The following is a 15,531-nucleotide window of genomic DNA, read 5'->3' on the forward strand; positions in this document are numbered from 1 at the left end:
GTTTAATATCAATCTTTTCTTCCTGCTCTTTCTCCCTGCTCTATTCTTAGTTGCTCTCATTATATCAAAGAAGACATTTGGTATTTGTTTTTTAGGGATTGGCTGGCTTCACTAAGCATAATCTGCTCTAGTGCCATCCATTTCCCTGCAAATTCCATGAGTTTGTCATTTTTTAGAGCTGCGTAATACTCCATGGTGTATAACTGCCACATTTTTTTAATCCATTCATCCATTGAAGGGCATCTGGGTTGGTTCCACAGTCTAGCGATTGTGAATTGTGCTGCTATGAACATCGATGTGGCAGTATCCCTGTAGTACGCTCTCTTAAGGTCTTCAGGGAATAGACCAAGAAGGGCAATAACTGGGTCAAATGGTGGTTCCATTCCCAGCTTTCCCAGGAATCTCCATACTGCTTTCCAAATTGGCTGAACCAATTTGCAGTCCCACCAGCAATGTACAAGAGTACCCTTTTCCCCACATCCTCTCCAACACTTGTTATTGTTTGACTTCCTGATGGCTGCCAATCTTACTGGAGTGAGATGGTAAGTGCTATAATTTTTTACTGCATTATTTTGCACAGCATGGCAATTATTAGCAAAGTGTAAGTTGTATTACAGAACAATGACTCTGTAATTTATAATATAATCACATTTTACTATATAATACTCATAATTTCTAGGAAATTTAAAAAAAGAAGATTAGTGGGGCTTATTAAAATTCACTATCAAGTAGTCAAATTTATTTGAATTGATTTAAAATGTTATTTTGTGGGGCTGAAATTGTGGCTCACTGGTAGAGCACTCTCGTAGCATGTGTGGGGACCTGGGTTCGATCCTCAGCACCACATAAAAATAAATGAATGGAATAAAAGTATTGTGTCCAACTACAACTAAAAATATAAATATTTTTTAAAAAATGTTATTTTGTTTTCAAGGATAAAAATTCACTAATCAATTAAATTTAAAATGAATCATTTCTTGGGGGCAATAACTATAACAGTAGAAGAATGTATCTAACATTTTAAGTTGTTCTGCTTAAGTTCTATTCACCACTCTCTCCACCACAAATAACTTTATAATAGGAATTAAAGGAAAAAATTAGATATAGATTTATAGAAATTATAAGCAACTAATAAATAAATAAATCTTGGTTAGATGAACTTAGTCCCGCTGAACAGCATCTAACTCATTCATAGCTTCACTGAGGCCCTCATTAACAGCACTTTCCAGCAGGTGCTTATGTTTCTCCAAGGACTCAAGCTCTTTGGCACATTTTCATCCTCTTCCTCAGCTTCCTATTAGGATAAAGTCATGGTTACATGTTTTTGATATTCATATTCCATATATTCAAGGTAGATTTTTAAAAGTACATAAAGCATTTTAAAACAATCCAGATTGCATCATTTATATTCTCAGGATGCTTACCACAATTGCCATTGGGAATTCTGTATTATAAATATAACACAGATGTGACCTTTTCAAGAGGTCTGTATAGCTTTAATTTGGAATTTTCAAGTCTGACTATTTTATTTTCTTTTTGATACTTTTTTTCTACAAACCTGAATTTTTAGGTCATTATTTCACAGTGGCATTAACTGTGCACAAAGAAGCCCAAATACAATTTCTAGGTTTTTGAAGATAAAGTATGTATCTTAAAATCTTTCATTTAAGTGCTTCAAAGAATAAACTTAAGCACTGTCAAGGAGCATACATGATAAAACAAAAATTATTATTAAATATCTCACATATAGATCATAATTTGTGGTAAATTTTCTAAAATTTGGATACTATTTTAAAAAAAACAAAACAATAACAATAACAACAACAACAAAAATAAACAAACAAAAAATGCATGGGTTCCACATATACAGAATAAGAAAAAAGTTTTCAATTTCTGGATACTTTGCTGGCATTAGTAATGGTATAGCTCAAAATTTCACTTAAATTGTCTAAGTGTTAATGAACAGAGTCATTTGAATACTTCTCTAAGTAAAATGCTGGTCAGGGGGTGACATATAAAGTAATTAAGAATCAATCTTAATATTTTTTCTGCCTTGTAAACTTCATGAAAATAGTTTTCATCCTCAATCCATTTTATCTTGAAACAGGTTTGGGTTAAGTTTCCAAGGCTGGCTTTAAACTTGCCATTCTACAACCTTAGCTTCTGAAGCAGCTGGGATTACAGGCATTCAGTGACTATTTTTGTTTTTTAATCCCACCCAGCAACACAATAACTCTTGATGGGCAATTATGCATACAATAAGACTTTACTGGTGCTCAAGTTTAGGAGTATATAACACTGAATCTCTATAAAAAGGTAGAAGACATATGTTTAAAATATGTTTTTGTCTTGTAAGAATACTTAATCACATATGCAAGTATAAAATACCAGATGTGTTCTATGCTGAAATAACCTGAATCCAGAAAAATGTTCTTTAAAGGACAAGATAAATGATTTACAATAAATTTTAAGAGAAGACAATCAAACATAAAGATTTCAGTTTTAATGCTAGACTATATGGTAAGTCAATCATGACACAGTTTTGGCTAACTTGAACAAATTGGCCAAGTTCTTACCTTAACTTTTTGTTGGTAAAGATCATCCAGCTTTTGAACTTCCTCTTTCAGTGTTCTCACACTTCTCTTGCTTTCTGTTATCATTGTATTCAACTTGGGGAATAAAACTTTGGTTGAGAATCATAACTATACATCAAAGAAATTTAACATATCATATAATTTTATATTCTCTTTCTGTTATCATTTTTTTAGACAATACTGGGGATTGAATCCAGGGCCCTACAGGCAAGAATTCTACTACTGAGCAACAACCACTGCCCTTTTTTCATTTTTTGAGACAAGTTGCCTAGGCTGGCCTGGAACTTGTGATCTTCCTACCTCAGGTTCCTGAGGAGCTGATATTACAAGCATGAGCCACTTCGACTGGCTAACTTTTACATTCTCAATCAATTAACTATACCAATGTTATTTCTTCTAGTCTTTTTGACTTCCAATCTATTGTTTGTCCAAATATTTTATTATTCTCCAAAAGGAACTGATTCCAAAGAAACTTTAAAATAAGATTACTAGGGCTGGAAATGTAGCTCAGTAGTAGAGTGCTTACCTAGCACGTGTGAGGCCCTGGGTTTGATACCTAGCAACTCAAAACAAAACACAAAAACAAAAAGCAAAACATAAAAACAACAACCAAAAAACCAAACCAAAAACAAATAAAAACAAAAACAAAAAACTCAAAGTACTAATATGTATTTCTAGTGGTAGCTATGGGAGTGTTTTATAAATACTCACATATTATATAAATATTATACACATCACATTATTACATATTATTAATATTGTTATACCAACATATTCATAAGTATAAATTACTTTTGCTGTCTAGATTTTTTATATTTTATATACTTTATATTTTATATACTTCATATATATGTAGCTTCCTATTTGTGTGTTCACTTTCTGAGATGTTAAAAGATAATTTTTTATATTAATTTTATTGCATAATACTTGCTACTTGGTTATAGTTATACATTCTTTTGAAAGATTAATAAGGTAATCATATTTAATCTTGTTGAAGCTTGACCTTGGAAATAATTTGAAACCCAAACTGAAGAACTGTGTCTAAAGTTCATTTCCTCTTGATAACTGCTGATACCCGTTGATGGCTATGATTAAAAGTTTTCTTCAGGTAGATCAAGAAAATATTTCCCACAGGAAACAGAAAAAGAAAAATGTATAAAGAGCTGTCAGGTTTTTTTTTTCTTTTTTTGAGATGATGACTCTTCACATACAAGAATGAAATTTTAAAAAAATATGTTTTTTTTGAAAAGCTTAGTTTATTTGGCAAAAGATAAGGTAATTAAATAATTATACTTATTAAAGACAATTCCATATACAGAATGTTCTTTTATTATTTTACATATGAGAGGAGTGGATTAGAAAGAATGCTCTTTGCTTGGGTTCACACAGTTAGCATAGGGTCAGAAATCAAAACCAGATGTTCAAACTAAAAAGATATTTTCTAAATGTACATGTTATTTTTGAAGGGACTAACAAGTTAACAAGTGGTTTTGTTAAATTTACCTGCAATAAGACGAAAGGACATCCTAATAGTTTCTCATGGCTGGTCAAAACAATGTTTAACAGTTTCTACTTTCTGTATCAACTCCAACAAAGATATGTCTATTAAACATTTTCCCCCTGATTATAAAAATATTCATTGAGGCAAAAAGAGAAAATAATAAAGAAAATATTTGGCATACTTTTTTATCAAGAGCTCAAGTTGTTGATAATCCAAGATACGATAATTACTTCCATTATATGAGCTTCTCTTTTTTTAATCACTAACAGAAACCACCAATGTGGAATTCCATTATTTCCTGCCTCTAATCAACATAATTGTATGAGGGTTTTCCTTCTTTAAATGTGCATTCTTTTATTCCTAATATTTAAACTTTATCCTCATTCCCTTCGAATCCTTCTCACATCATTAAAACCAAACAATTCCCTTATTTGGCAAAACCAAACAAAACCACAAAAACCAGAAAGCTTTTCTACACATCTCTTTTCTCACTACTGTTCCAAATCCTTTCTTCTGATTCAAATATTGGTAGTACTATAATGTGGAGTAATCCACAAAGGCAAATCTATTCATAATACTATATCTCCTTTTCTACTATCCATACCTCAACTCACAATAATACGATTTCTGGCTTGTTGGCTGCATGAAGCCTTTTCTGCAAATGTCACTGGTAACTTCTTTCTTCCCCTCAACCCCTTCAATCCAGGCTGGTGGGTTGGTTGTGGATAAAACCCAGGTTCTGGAAGGCTAAGCATGTCCTCTATCATTAAGCACACCCCTGGCTCTTCGGTAAAATCTTAAAATCTAAAGCCCATGGCTACCTTTCAGATATTTAATTCTATTTGTCATTTTAGTACTAATTGTGGTTACTATTAGCTTCTTTTTAAAAGCCCTTCCTTGGTTTTTAAGACCATGGAATCTCCTGATTTTATCTCTAAGTTTTGGAAAGTCCCTCTTCACATTCCTTTACATTTCTTTTTCTATTCATAATTTGGATATAGATGTTCTTCCAGGATTCTGATCCTGGCTGTAGTCTCACTTGCTCACATGGGAGAGTGCTCTCTCACATCACATCTGTGAGATCTTTTGACTTTAAGAAACTGCCTGCTAAAATAAAACATACATACACATACTGATTTTACACTTTGATGACTCAGAGACCTGAAACTCGGCATATCCAAGACTGCAACAACTCTGTTCTGTACCTCTCTCTCATTAAATATCAAGGTAAAGAACAACATCACATGCCCATTTGCCAGATACAATGTACCTAGACATTCTTTATTTCACTTTTCTAGCCTTCACATCCAACTGTTCACACTTCAGTACTGAATTCTATTGTCTCCGCCTTCCAATTTCTTTTCTCCCTCCTCACTGTAGTAACCTTGGTGTGGGTCCTTATCATTTGTTACACAGAATATAGTTTAGTCTCCTAAGTCTATGTTTCTGGTTCATGAACCTCATCTATTTTTTGAAAATGCCAAATACATAGGTGATTAGCATTCTTACTTAAAAACCTTCAATGGCCCCATTGCCTATAGAATAAAAATTCTACTAGTAAGTAAGGACAAGTTAATAACAATTAGATTATTGTTTCCCCAGGCTTTTCTTTTATCACACTTAACACTCTTGCAATTTGTTAACAAGCTGGTTACTTTGATTGCTGTGCCTTTATTTAGGGCACACATGTAAATTTCTTTGTATTCACTGGTGAAGTCCTAGCTCAATTCAGTTACTGCATCTTTCAGAAAGACTCCTGTGCTTATCTTATGGTAATATAAGAATACACAGCTTATTTATACTACAAAAATGTTATGATAGAAGAAATTGTTTTCATACCTGTCTTTTCAATCGAAAAGGCAAGAGCTGTACTATAATAGTACTACCGACACTAATTATAGTACCAGCCACAGAGACACTCAAGAAAATATTTGCTAATTAAAATTCAGTGGCAAATATTTAAGTTTACCTGTACATTTATATTTGTAAGAATATAAAACATGTAAAGAATCTTTTTTTCCCTTTTCTGATCCCTTAAATATCACTGTTGCTTAGTATTCTATCTTCTGTTATTTAATTTATACATTCTAAGTAATATCACCCACATCCATGGCTTGTAAGAGTGATTGGTTTGACTTTCTTTTGTGATGTTTTTGTTGTGGTATACACTAGCCTTTAAGAATAAATTAGGTCTCTTTGTGCTTTTTAACAATTTACATGTCATAGAAATCATCTGACCTTCAATAATTGAAAACAATGAACTTTTGTAAAAATCACCTGTTATTGAAATCTTTTCGGAGAGCTAATTATTTCTGTACTTTTGTTTCTGGTTACTTAAGTGTTTTGACATTTTATTTTGAGTCAATTTTGAGATTTGTATTATTCATGCTGTAATTCAATTTGATAAAAAAAACAATTTTAAAGATAAGATTTTTATAGAATCTTTTTTATTTTATTTTTGCAATGCTGGGGATACAACCTAGGGCCTTGTGCATGCTAGGCAAGTGCTCTACCATTAAGCCACATCCTTAGCCCTTCCAGTAAGATTTTCGTTCACATGAATTACTCTGTAATTCAAATGAATTCCCACCATCTCTCTATAAACTGTCTACTTCTTACCTCACATTTTCCTTCTTTAACTGAATAGTTTTGGCAATTATCTGTAAATATTTTTCAGATTGATTAGCTTCATTATTCCAATTTATTAATTTCTGTATGATATTTACTATTTCCAATTGCTTTAGTCTCATTAGCATCAGGTATTACTAATTACTGATTACTTTCTTCTTAAAGTTTCCCATATTTTGGCTTCTACTACATATTCTCTTCTTCAAAATAAATAACTCTCTAGCTATTTTGTCCACTTTTTATAAGTATTTTTTTCCAGGATTTTTTTTTCTTTCTCGATCCCTTAAATGTCATTGTTTCTCAGGATTCAATGTTCTGCTATTTTATTTATACATTCCAAGAAATATCATCCACACCCATGGATTCATCTATCATATGTGTGCTAAAGACTATCAAAAGTATTTTCAGCCCTGGTCTCTCTCATGCTCTGAATCTACTGCTTCAACTTTCTCTCGCTTTTCTTCCTCTAGGTAATACACTATAGTCCATTCAGTTGTCCATACCAGAAATCTGGAAGTCATTATAGAACTTCTTTTTCTCCAAGCTTGGTCATGAAATCCTTGGAATTTATTTACCTTCTTAACACTTCCTAAACCTGTCCCCTTCCCTCTGTTTCTACTATGAATAGTTTGGTTTAATCTCTTAACATTTTCGGTTGCATCCTTTCTAAGCCACATTTTCCCTTAACTTAAAGGGTTTTGCAAAAATGCAAATGTGATTAGCATAACTGCAGAAATGTCAGCCTTTTTCTCCAAGTGGGAGCCCTTGAAGGGTAGGTTTATCTTTAGAATACTAACATGAGGCCTAGCCTATAGTCAACATTTTATAAAACTTTCTTTCCCCAAGATTTCCTGCTCAAAGTCTATCAAGTTTCAAGTCATTCTGAAAGTTGTTTTAGTCATGAGGCCCCTATAGCTTGGAAGTCATCTTTTGGAGGTTCTTCAGATTTAATGTCCATTTCAACAAAAAAAAAGAAAATCAACCTGAAGCAGGTCAAAAAAAGACCTTGTCTCAAATAATCAGCACACCTTGTATACAGTCTAAACTTTCTTCCCATAGTCTAATATTTCATAAATCCCAAATTACTCAATAATGTTTCAAACTTGCTTTTTTGAGGAGTTTCAAATTTGTTTTTTAACTTTCTAATACAAAGTAATTCTTTTTTTTATTTTGGGGGTACCAGGCATTGAACTCAGGGCACTCAACCACTTTGCCACATTCCCAGTCCTATTTTTTTAATTTAATATTTATTTTTTTAGTTTTAGTTTGACACAATACCTTGATTTTATTTATTTATTTTTATGTGATGCTGAGGATTGAACCCAGAGCTCTGCCTGTGCTAGGCAAGCACTCTACCCTTGAACCACAACCACAGCCCCCACAGTCCTATTTTTTTTGTATTTTATTTAGAGACAGAATCTCACTGAGTTGTTTGACGCCTCGATTTTTTGCTGAGTCTGGCTTTGAATTCCTTCTGTCTTGGTCTCCTGAGTTGGTGGGATTACAGGCGTGCACCGCTTGCACTCAGCCAAAGTGAGTTGTTATAGAATTTTTTAATTTTAAAAAATGACTTTCGGTGGATTATTAGAATAATTATTTGTGAACTACAATTAGGTTTTGTTTCTAAGTGAGAAAAAATAAACATATTTCTACTTAGAGAAAAGATAAGACTTCTTTCTTATCCAGGAATCCTAGTCAGAACACAATAGTTCTTTTCTTTTTTGTGGTGCTGGGGTTTGAACCCACGGCATTGTGAATGCAAGGCAAGCCCTCTTATCAACTGAGCTATCTTCCCAGCCCACACAATAGTTCTTGAAGAGTTGAATTAACAACTAGGGGCTTCCTTTAATTGTTTGGTGTCATAAAAACACACTCTAGTGTGTTTGGGAAGTAACTTCTTAACTTTTCTCAATCAACTACTACAGCAATGTTTACTTTAAAGGTTATTAAATATAATATTAGGCCTTTTTCAGGGATATAGGTGGTTGGCTTGGAATTGTTTCATAATTGTTTCAAGGATCTCAGAAACAGGAACTTTCTGAAAACTAAATGGACTTCTATTAGCATTTAAGTTCTCCTGAAATTCCATGATCTAGAAAGAAATACTTGGCAAAAAGAAACCTCTAAATCCATCACAGTTGGCTAGCCTCACCATAAATGACACATACATACTTTAAACATAGACACCTCAAATCCATTTTAGATTTAAAAAAGAATATCATTTCAAGTAAAGAAGGAATTCTGTAGTTCTCTTACACCCCCAAAAAGGGAATGAAATCTAGTTTCATATCACTATATCATAGTGATATAAGAAGCCTAGGATATTTAAGTTACTTGATAAGTTACTTCAAATATTTCAGTCAAATTTGTACCAACTTTCATTTTACAGAATTTTTTAAATAAAAATTAATTCCTTGGCAACTAGAAACACATTTAATTTTAGGCTTTAAAAAAAAAAACCCTTATTTTTGCTTTAAGCTAAGTTTCATTACTTACTTGGTCTAAAGTATCCTCCAAACCCATTTTTTTTTAATCAGAGCTTTATTCGTTTCTTCTTCATTTTCATTCAGGAGTTCCTTGAGGGGTACCTATACAAAACATGAGAATGTTAGTGAAAGGTAATTACAAAATTTATTTTATGTGGAATATGTAAATTGTGATACAGGGATTGATTTCTATCATGGGGATTGAACTCAGGGCGTTGTGCATGCTGGGCAAACATTCTGCCACTGAATTACATCCCCAACCCTTTAAAAAATAATTTTGGAGACAGTGGCTTGGTAAGTTGTCCAGGATGGTTTAGAACTTGCCATCCTCATTCCTTGGCCTCTGACTAGCTAGATTATAAAGGTATGTGCCTGGAAAGCTGTAATATTTTTAATTTAATACAACATTACTAAGAAAATAAAACTAATTCTTAATGTAATTTCTATGACTGTAGAATATAACCCGCTCTTGGTTTTTAATACTTGCAAAGTTCAAGAATTGTTCATCTATTCTGGAAATTCACTTCTATATATTTTGTAGGTACACTGGGTGTACCGAAGTAATTTTTCTGAATTGTTCATCTATTCTGGAAATTCACTTCTATATATTTTGTCGGTACACTAGGTTTACCGAAGTAATTTTTCTTCTTCTTATTTTCTTTGGTACTGGAGACTGAAACCAGGGATGCTATACCATTTAGCTACATCCTTAGCCCTTTGTATTTTTTGAGACAGTGTCTTGCTAAGTTGCTTCGGGCCTCTGTAAATTGCTGAGGTTGGATTTACTACAGTATATTTTTGAAAACAATTTATATGTAGGTTGTATTTTTATGCTATATTCTCCAGATAGGTCCTACAGTTTTTAATTTCAATTTTGTTGCTTCTCATTATTCTTTTCTTTTATTGAGGTGAAATTCACATTTTAAGATGGTTAAACTGAAATAGGTTAAATTTAAGTGTGAAATTGAGTGGTATTTAGAGATTCCCAATGCTATGTAAACATATCCCTAGTTCTAAACATTCCATCATTCCAAAAGAAAAACTCATAGGCCATTATGGTGGTCTTTAAAAATTTGGGGTAAATTTTTAAATAGTGGTGCTCTACCACTGAGCTGTATTCCCAGGCATGTCAATTATTTTTTTTTTTTTAATTTTGAGGAAGGGGCTCACTAAATTGCTGAGGCTGATCTCGAAATTGCCACCTTCCAGCCTCAGTCTCTTGAGTAGAATAAATTATAGGCATGTACTACTATATCTGGCTAAGTCTAACTTAACCCATTTCAGTCCACTAATAAACTAATCTCCAGGAAAGTAAAGGTTTTATCTATGTATTTTACCTCTAGCATAGTAGCTGGTCTTCAACATAATATATATTCAATTAATATTTGTTGAATAATTCTCAAGGGAAAAAGTGCATAGCTTTTGAATTTGACAACCTTCTATTCAAAAAACTAAGTATCAGCAGGGAGCAATGGCACACTCATATAATCCCAGCAGCTCAGGAGGCTGGGACAGAAGGATTATGAGTTCAAAGCCAGCCTCGGCAAAAATGAGGCACTAAGCAACTCACTGAGACCCTGTCTCTAAATAAAATATAACATAGGGTTGGGGATATGGCTTGGTGGTTGAGTGCTCCTGAGTTCAATCCCCAATAACCCCCACACCCACAAAAAAACAAACAAACAAAACAAAACAAAAAAACCCAAAAAACATAAATGTAAGTATCATGAAAGAGGGCATTTTAAGGGGCCAATAAAATATTAAAATTTATGAATAAGTAAGACATTGTGATAGAGCAAACTAAAAATTTTCTTCCCAAAATTATTTCCTTGGTCATATTGCAAAATTAGGCATAGATTTCTCATTGTTGACTGCTGGTACTCCTTAATGCATTGTTACATCTTATGCTTTCATGTGTGTCCTTGTGCCTTTCACACACCATCCCATGAATATTTCAGTTTTCAAGATTTCATTCCATGGTCACCATCTCTGTGGAGTTTTATTGCTACCTGGGAAAAACCAATCATGTTATATCTTGTAAAGACTTCTAATAGAGCACATATTTGTCATTCATTCATTTATATCTTTCTCCCATGAGGGAACTAGGAGCAAAGGTTGTCATGCTTGTCTGTACAGTCTTGGTGTTTGTCTTGTATATACATTAATTACTTATGGATAGTTGAATAAAGTAGCTAGAGAAGAAGAAAAGGTTTTATACTTTGAAGAGTTAGCTGTAACAAAGACAAGATTTCTACCACAAAGAAGAAAGAAGACCAAGAAGTTCTTTCTCTTTAGTCCTGGGATATGGACATATTTAAGTTCAAATTCTTTCAGATAACAATCTCGTAATTTACTTACATAAACTTGAGCCCTGTATTTGATGAGGCAGTTGGCGCCTGCTTCAGGGTTAAACTTAATTTCAAAGTCATAACCTTTCTAATTCTCAGCACTTTTAGGAATAAGTTTTAATTTTCTAGCCAGTTTGTGATATTCTGCTAATTGTGTTTCAATCTAAGGAGAGAACACAAAAAGAAATGTTAAAAATAAAGTAGCCCTATTTCATATGGTTTTCAACTGGTATTTCTGCAATTTTATGCAAAATGTTATGACTATTTTAGTAGTTTAGTGATTTAGTAATTTTTAGTAATAAGGGTGGCAACTTAAAAATACATAAAAGATGAAAGGTTTTATTCATACTAAATCTATATAATAATTTTAAGACTATAATTGATTGGTAAGTAGTATATTACTATTCTTCCATTTACCTCATAAACAATTTAGAATAAGTGTCCATGTTCAGGTTTTAACTAATACTTACTTTTCCAAATGCTAGACAGAAAAATTATGAAACATAAATAAAAACCTTAGTTTTGTCAATGTACAAATTAACACATTTCATTTATTTAAAATAAGTGGGGATCCAACATGGCGGCCGGCGAGGAAGCAGCGACTCCAACGTCTCCACTTTAACGGGATATGAAAGACTCATCGAAACAGCTGCAGCCTAGCTACGGAGGAACTTCTACCATAACTTCCTTAAGAGGAGAGCTGCTGTGAACTGGTAGGTTTACTCGAAGTGACAGGTTGCCCCAGAGAAGTGGATCTTGGAAGGCCACGCGGGCACAGAGGTCTAGTCCCCCAACCATCAGCCGCTCCGGCAGGCGGCTCCCCCTGGAGGCCTAGCTCTCGCCCTGGGAGAAGCGGCCCCACCCGCCCGCTTCCTAACCTGGCGGCCACAGCTACTCAGCGATAAAGGTGCCCACGTGGCGGGTGCAGAAGTTAAATCCTGCAGACGCCAGCCACCTTTGCAACCCCCGGGAACCCTGAGTGGCTTGGCCCGCCCCGCCCGAACCGGCAGTCCTCCGCCATACGGGCTCCCCCGGGAAGCCTAGCTCTCGCCCTGGGAGAAGCGGCCCCACCCGCCCGGTTCCTAACCAGGCAGCCACAGCTACTCAGCAATAAAGGTGCCCACGTGGCGGGTGCAGAAGTTAAGTCCTGCAGACGCCAGCCGCCTTTGCAACCCGCGGGAACCCTGAGCGGCTTAGCCCGCCCCGCCCGAACCGGCGGGTGCAGAAGTTAAGTCCTGCGGACGCCAACCGCCTTTGCAACCCGCGGGATCCCTGGGCGGCTTGGCCCGCCCCGCCCGAACCGGCAGTCCTCCGCCATACGGGCTCCCCCGGGAGGCCTAGCTCTCGCCCCGGGAGAAGCGGCCCCACCCGCCCGGTTTCTAACCAGGTGGCCTCAGCTACTTGGAGATAAAGGTGCCCTCGTGGTGGGTGCAGAAGTTAAGTCCTGCAGACGCCAGCCACCTTTGCAACCCGCGGGATCCCTGAGCGGCTTGGCCCGCCCCGCCGGAACCGGCAGTCCTCCGACATACAGGCTCCCCCGGGAGGCCTAGCTCTCGCCCTGGGAAAAGCGGCCCCACCCGCCCGGTTCCTAACCAGGCAGCCACAGCTACTCGGCAATAAAGGTGCCCACGTGGCGGGTGCAGAAGTTAAGTCCTGCAGACGCCAGCCGCCTTTGCAACCCGCGGGAACCCTGAGCGGCTTAGCCCGCCCCGCCCGAACCGGCGGGTGCAGAAGTTAAGTCCTGCAGACGCCAACCGCCTTTGCAACCCGCGGGATCCCTGAGCGGCTTGGCCCGCCCCGCCGGAACCGGCAGTCCTCCGACATACAGGCTCCCCCGGGAGGCCTAACTCTCGCCCTGGGAAAAGCGGCCCCACCCGCCCGGTTCCTAACCAGGCAGCCACAGCTACTCGGCAATAAAGGTGCCCACGTGGCGGGTGCAGAAGTTAAATCCTGCAGACGCCAGCCACCTTTGCAACCCCCGGGAACCCTGAGTGGCTTGGCCCGCCCCGCCCGAACCGGCAGTCCTCCGCCATACGGGCTCCCCCGGGAAGCCTAGCTCTCGCCCTGGGAGAAGCGGCCCCACCCGCCCGGTTCCTAACCAGGCAGCCACAGCTACTCAGCAATAAAGGTGCCCACGTGGCGGGTGCAGAAGTTAAGTCCTGCAGACGCCAGCCGCCTTTGCAACCCGCGGGAACCCTGAGCGGCTTAGCCCGCCCCGCCCGAACCGGCGGGTGCAGAAGTTAAGTCCTGCGGACGCCAACCGCCTTTGCAACCCGCGGGATCCCTGGGCGGCTTGGCCCGCCCCGCCCGAACCGGCAGTCCTCCGCCATACGGGCTCCCCCGGGAGGCCTAGCTCTCGCCCCGGGAGAAGCGGCCCCACCCGCCCGGTTTCTAACCAGGTGGCCTCAGCTACTTGGAGATAAAGGTGCCCTCGTGGTGGGTGCAGAAGTTAAGTCCTGCAGACGCCAGCCACCTTTGCAACCCGCGGGATCCCTGAGCGGCTTGGCCCGCCCCGCCGGAACCGGCAGTCCTCCGACATACAGGCTCCCCCGGGAGGCCTAGCTCTCGCCCTGGGAAAAGCGGCCCCACCCGCCCGGTTCCTAACCAGGCAGCCACAGCTACTCGGCAATAAAGGTGCCCACGTGGCGGGTGCAGAAGTTAAGTCCTGCAGACGCCAGCCGCCTTTGCAACCCGCGGGAACCCTGAGCGGCTTAGCCCGCCCCGCCCGAACCGGCGGGTGCAGAAGTTAAGTCCTGCAGACGCCAACCGCCTTTGCAACCCGCGGGATCCCTGAGCGGCTTGGCCCGCCCCGCCGGAACCGGCAGTCCTCCGACATACAGGCTCCCCCGGGAGGCCTAACTCTCGCCCTGGGAAAAGCGGCCCCACCCGCCCGGTTCCTAACCAGGCAGCCACAGCTACTCGGCAATAAAGGTGCCCACGTGGCGGGTGCAGAAGTTAAATCCTGCAGACGCCAGCCACCTTTGCAACCCCCGGGAACCCTGAGTGGCTTGGCCCGCCCCGCCCGAACCGGCAGTCCTCCGCCATACGGGCTCCCCCGGGAAGCCTAGCTCTCGCCCTGGGAGAAGCGGCCCCACCCGCCCGGTTCCTAACCAGGCAGCCACAGCTACTCAGCAATAAAGGTGCCCACGTGGCGGGTGCAGAAGTTAAGTCCTGCAGACGCCAGCCGCCTTTGCAACCCGCGGGAACCCTGAGCGGCTTAGCCCGCCCCGCCCGAACCGGCGGGTGCAGAAGTTAAGTCCTGCGGACGCCAACCGCCTTTGCAACCCGCGGGATCCCTGGGCGGCTTGGCCCGCCCCGCCCGAACCGGCAGTCCTCCGCCATACGGGCTCCCCCGGGAGGCCTAGCTCTCGCCCCGGGAGAAGCGGCCCCACCCGCCCGGTTTCTAACCAGGTGGCCTCAGCTACTTGGAGATAAAGGTGCCCTCGTGGTGGGTGCAGAAGTTAAGTCCTGCAGACGCCAGCCACCTTTGCAACCCGCGGGATCCCTGAGCGGCTTGGCCCGCCCCGCCGGAACCGGCAGTCCTCCGACATACAGGCTCCCCCGGGAGGCCTAGCTCTCGCCCTGGGAAAAGCGGCCCCACCCGCCCGGTTCCTAACCAGGCAGCCACAGCTACTCGGCAATAAAGGTGCCCACGTGGCGGGTGCAGAAGTTAAGTCCTGCAGACGCCAGCCGCCTTTGCAACCCGCGGGAACCCTGAGCGGCTTAGCCCGCCCCGCCCGAACCGGCGGGTGCAGAAGTTAAGTCCTGCAGACGCCAACCGCCTTTGCAACCCGCGGGATCCCTGAGCGGCTTGGCCCGCCCCGCCGGAACCGGCAGTCCTCCGACATACAGGCTCCCCCGGGAGGCCTAACTCTCGCCCTGGGAAAAGCGGCCCCACCCGCCCGGTTCCTAACCAGGCAGCCACAGCTACTCGGCAATAAAGGTGCCCACGTGGCGGGTGCAGAAGTTAAATC

At 40.2% G+C, this 15,531-nt stretch overlaps 1 pseudogene; it reads right to left on the minus strand.

The window, feature by feature from the left end:
- Positions 1-1,160: 1,160 nt before the first annotated feature.
- LOC144252975 (kinetochore protein NDC80 homolog) overlaps positions 1,161-15,531 on the minus strand; it is a 38,020-nt pseudogene continuing 23,649 nt past the window's right edge.

This window comes from Urocitellus parryii, unplaced genomic scaffold (assembly GCF_045843805.1).
Source record: "Urocitellus parryii isolate mUroPar1 unplaced genomic scaffold, mUroPar1.hap1 Scaffold_79, whole genome shotgun sequence".
In the NCBI taxonomy this organism is placed as follows: domain Eukaryota; kingdom Metazoa; phylum Chordata; class Mammalia; order Rodentia; family Sciuridae; genus Urocitellus; species Urocitellus parryii.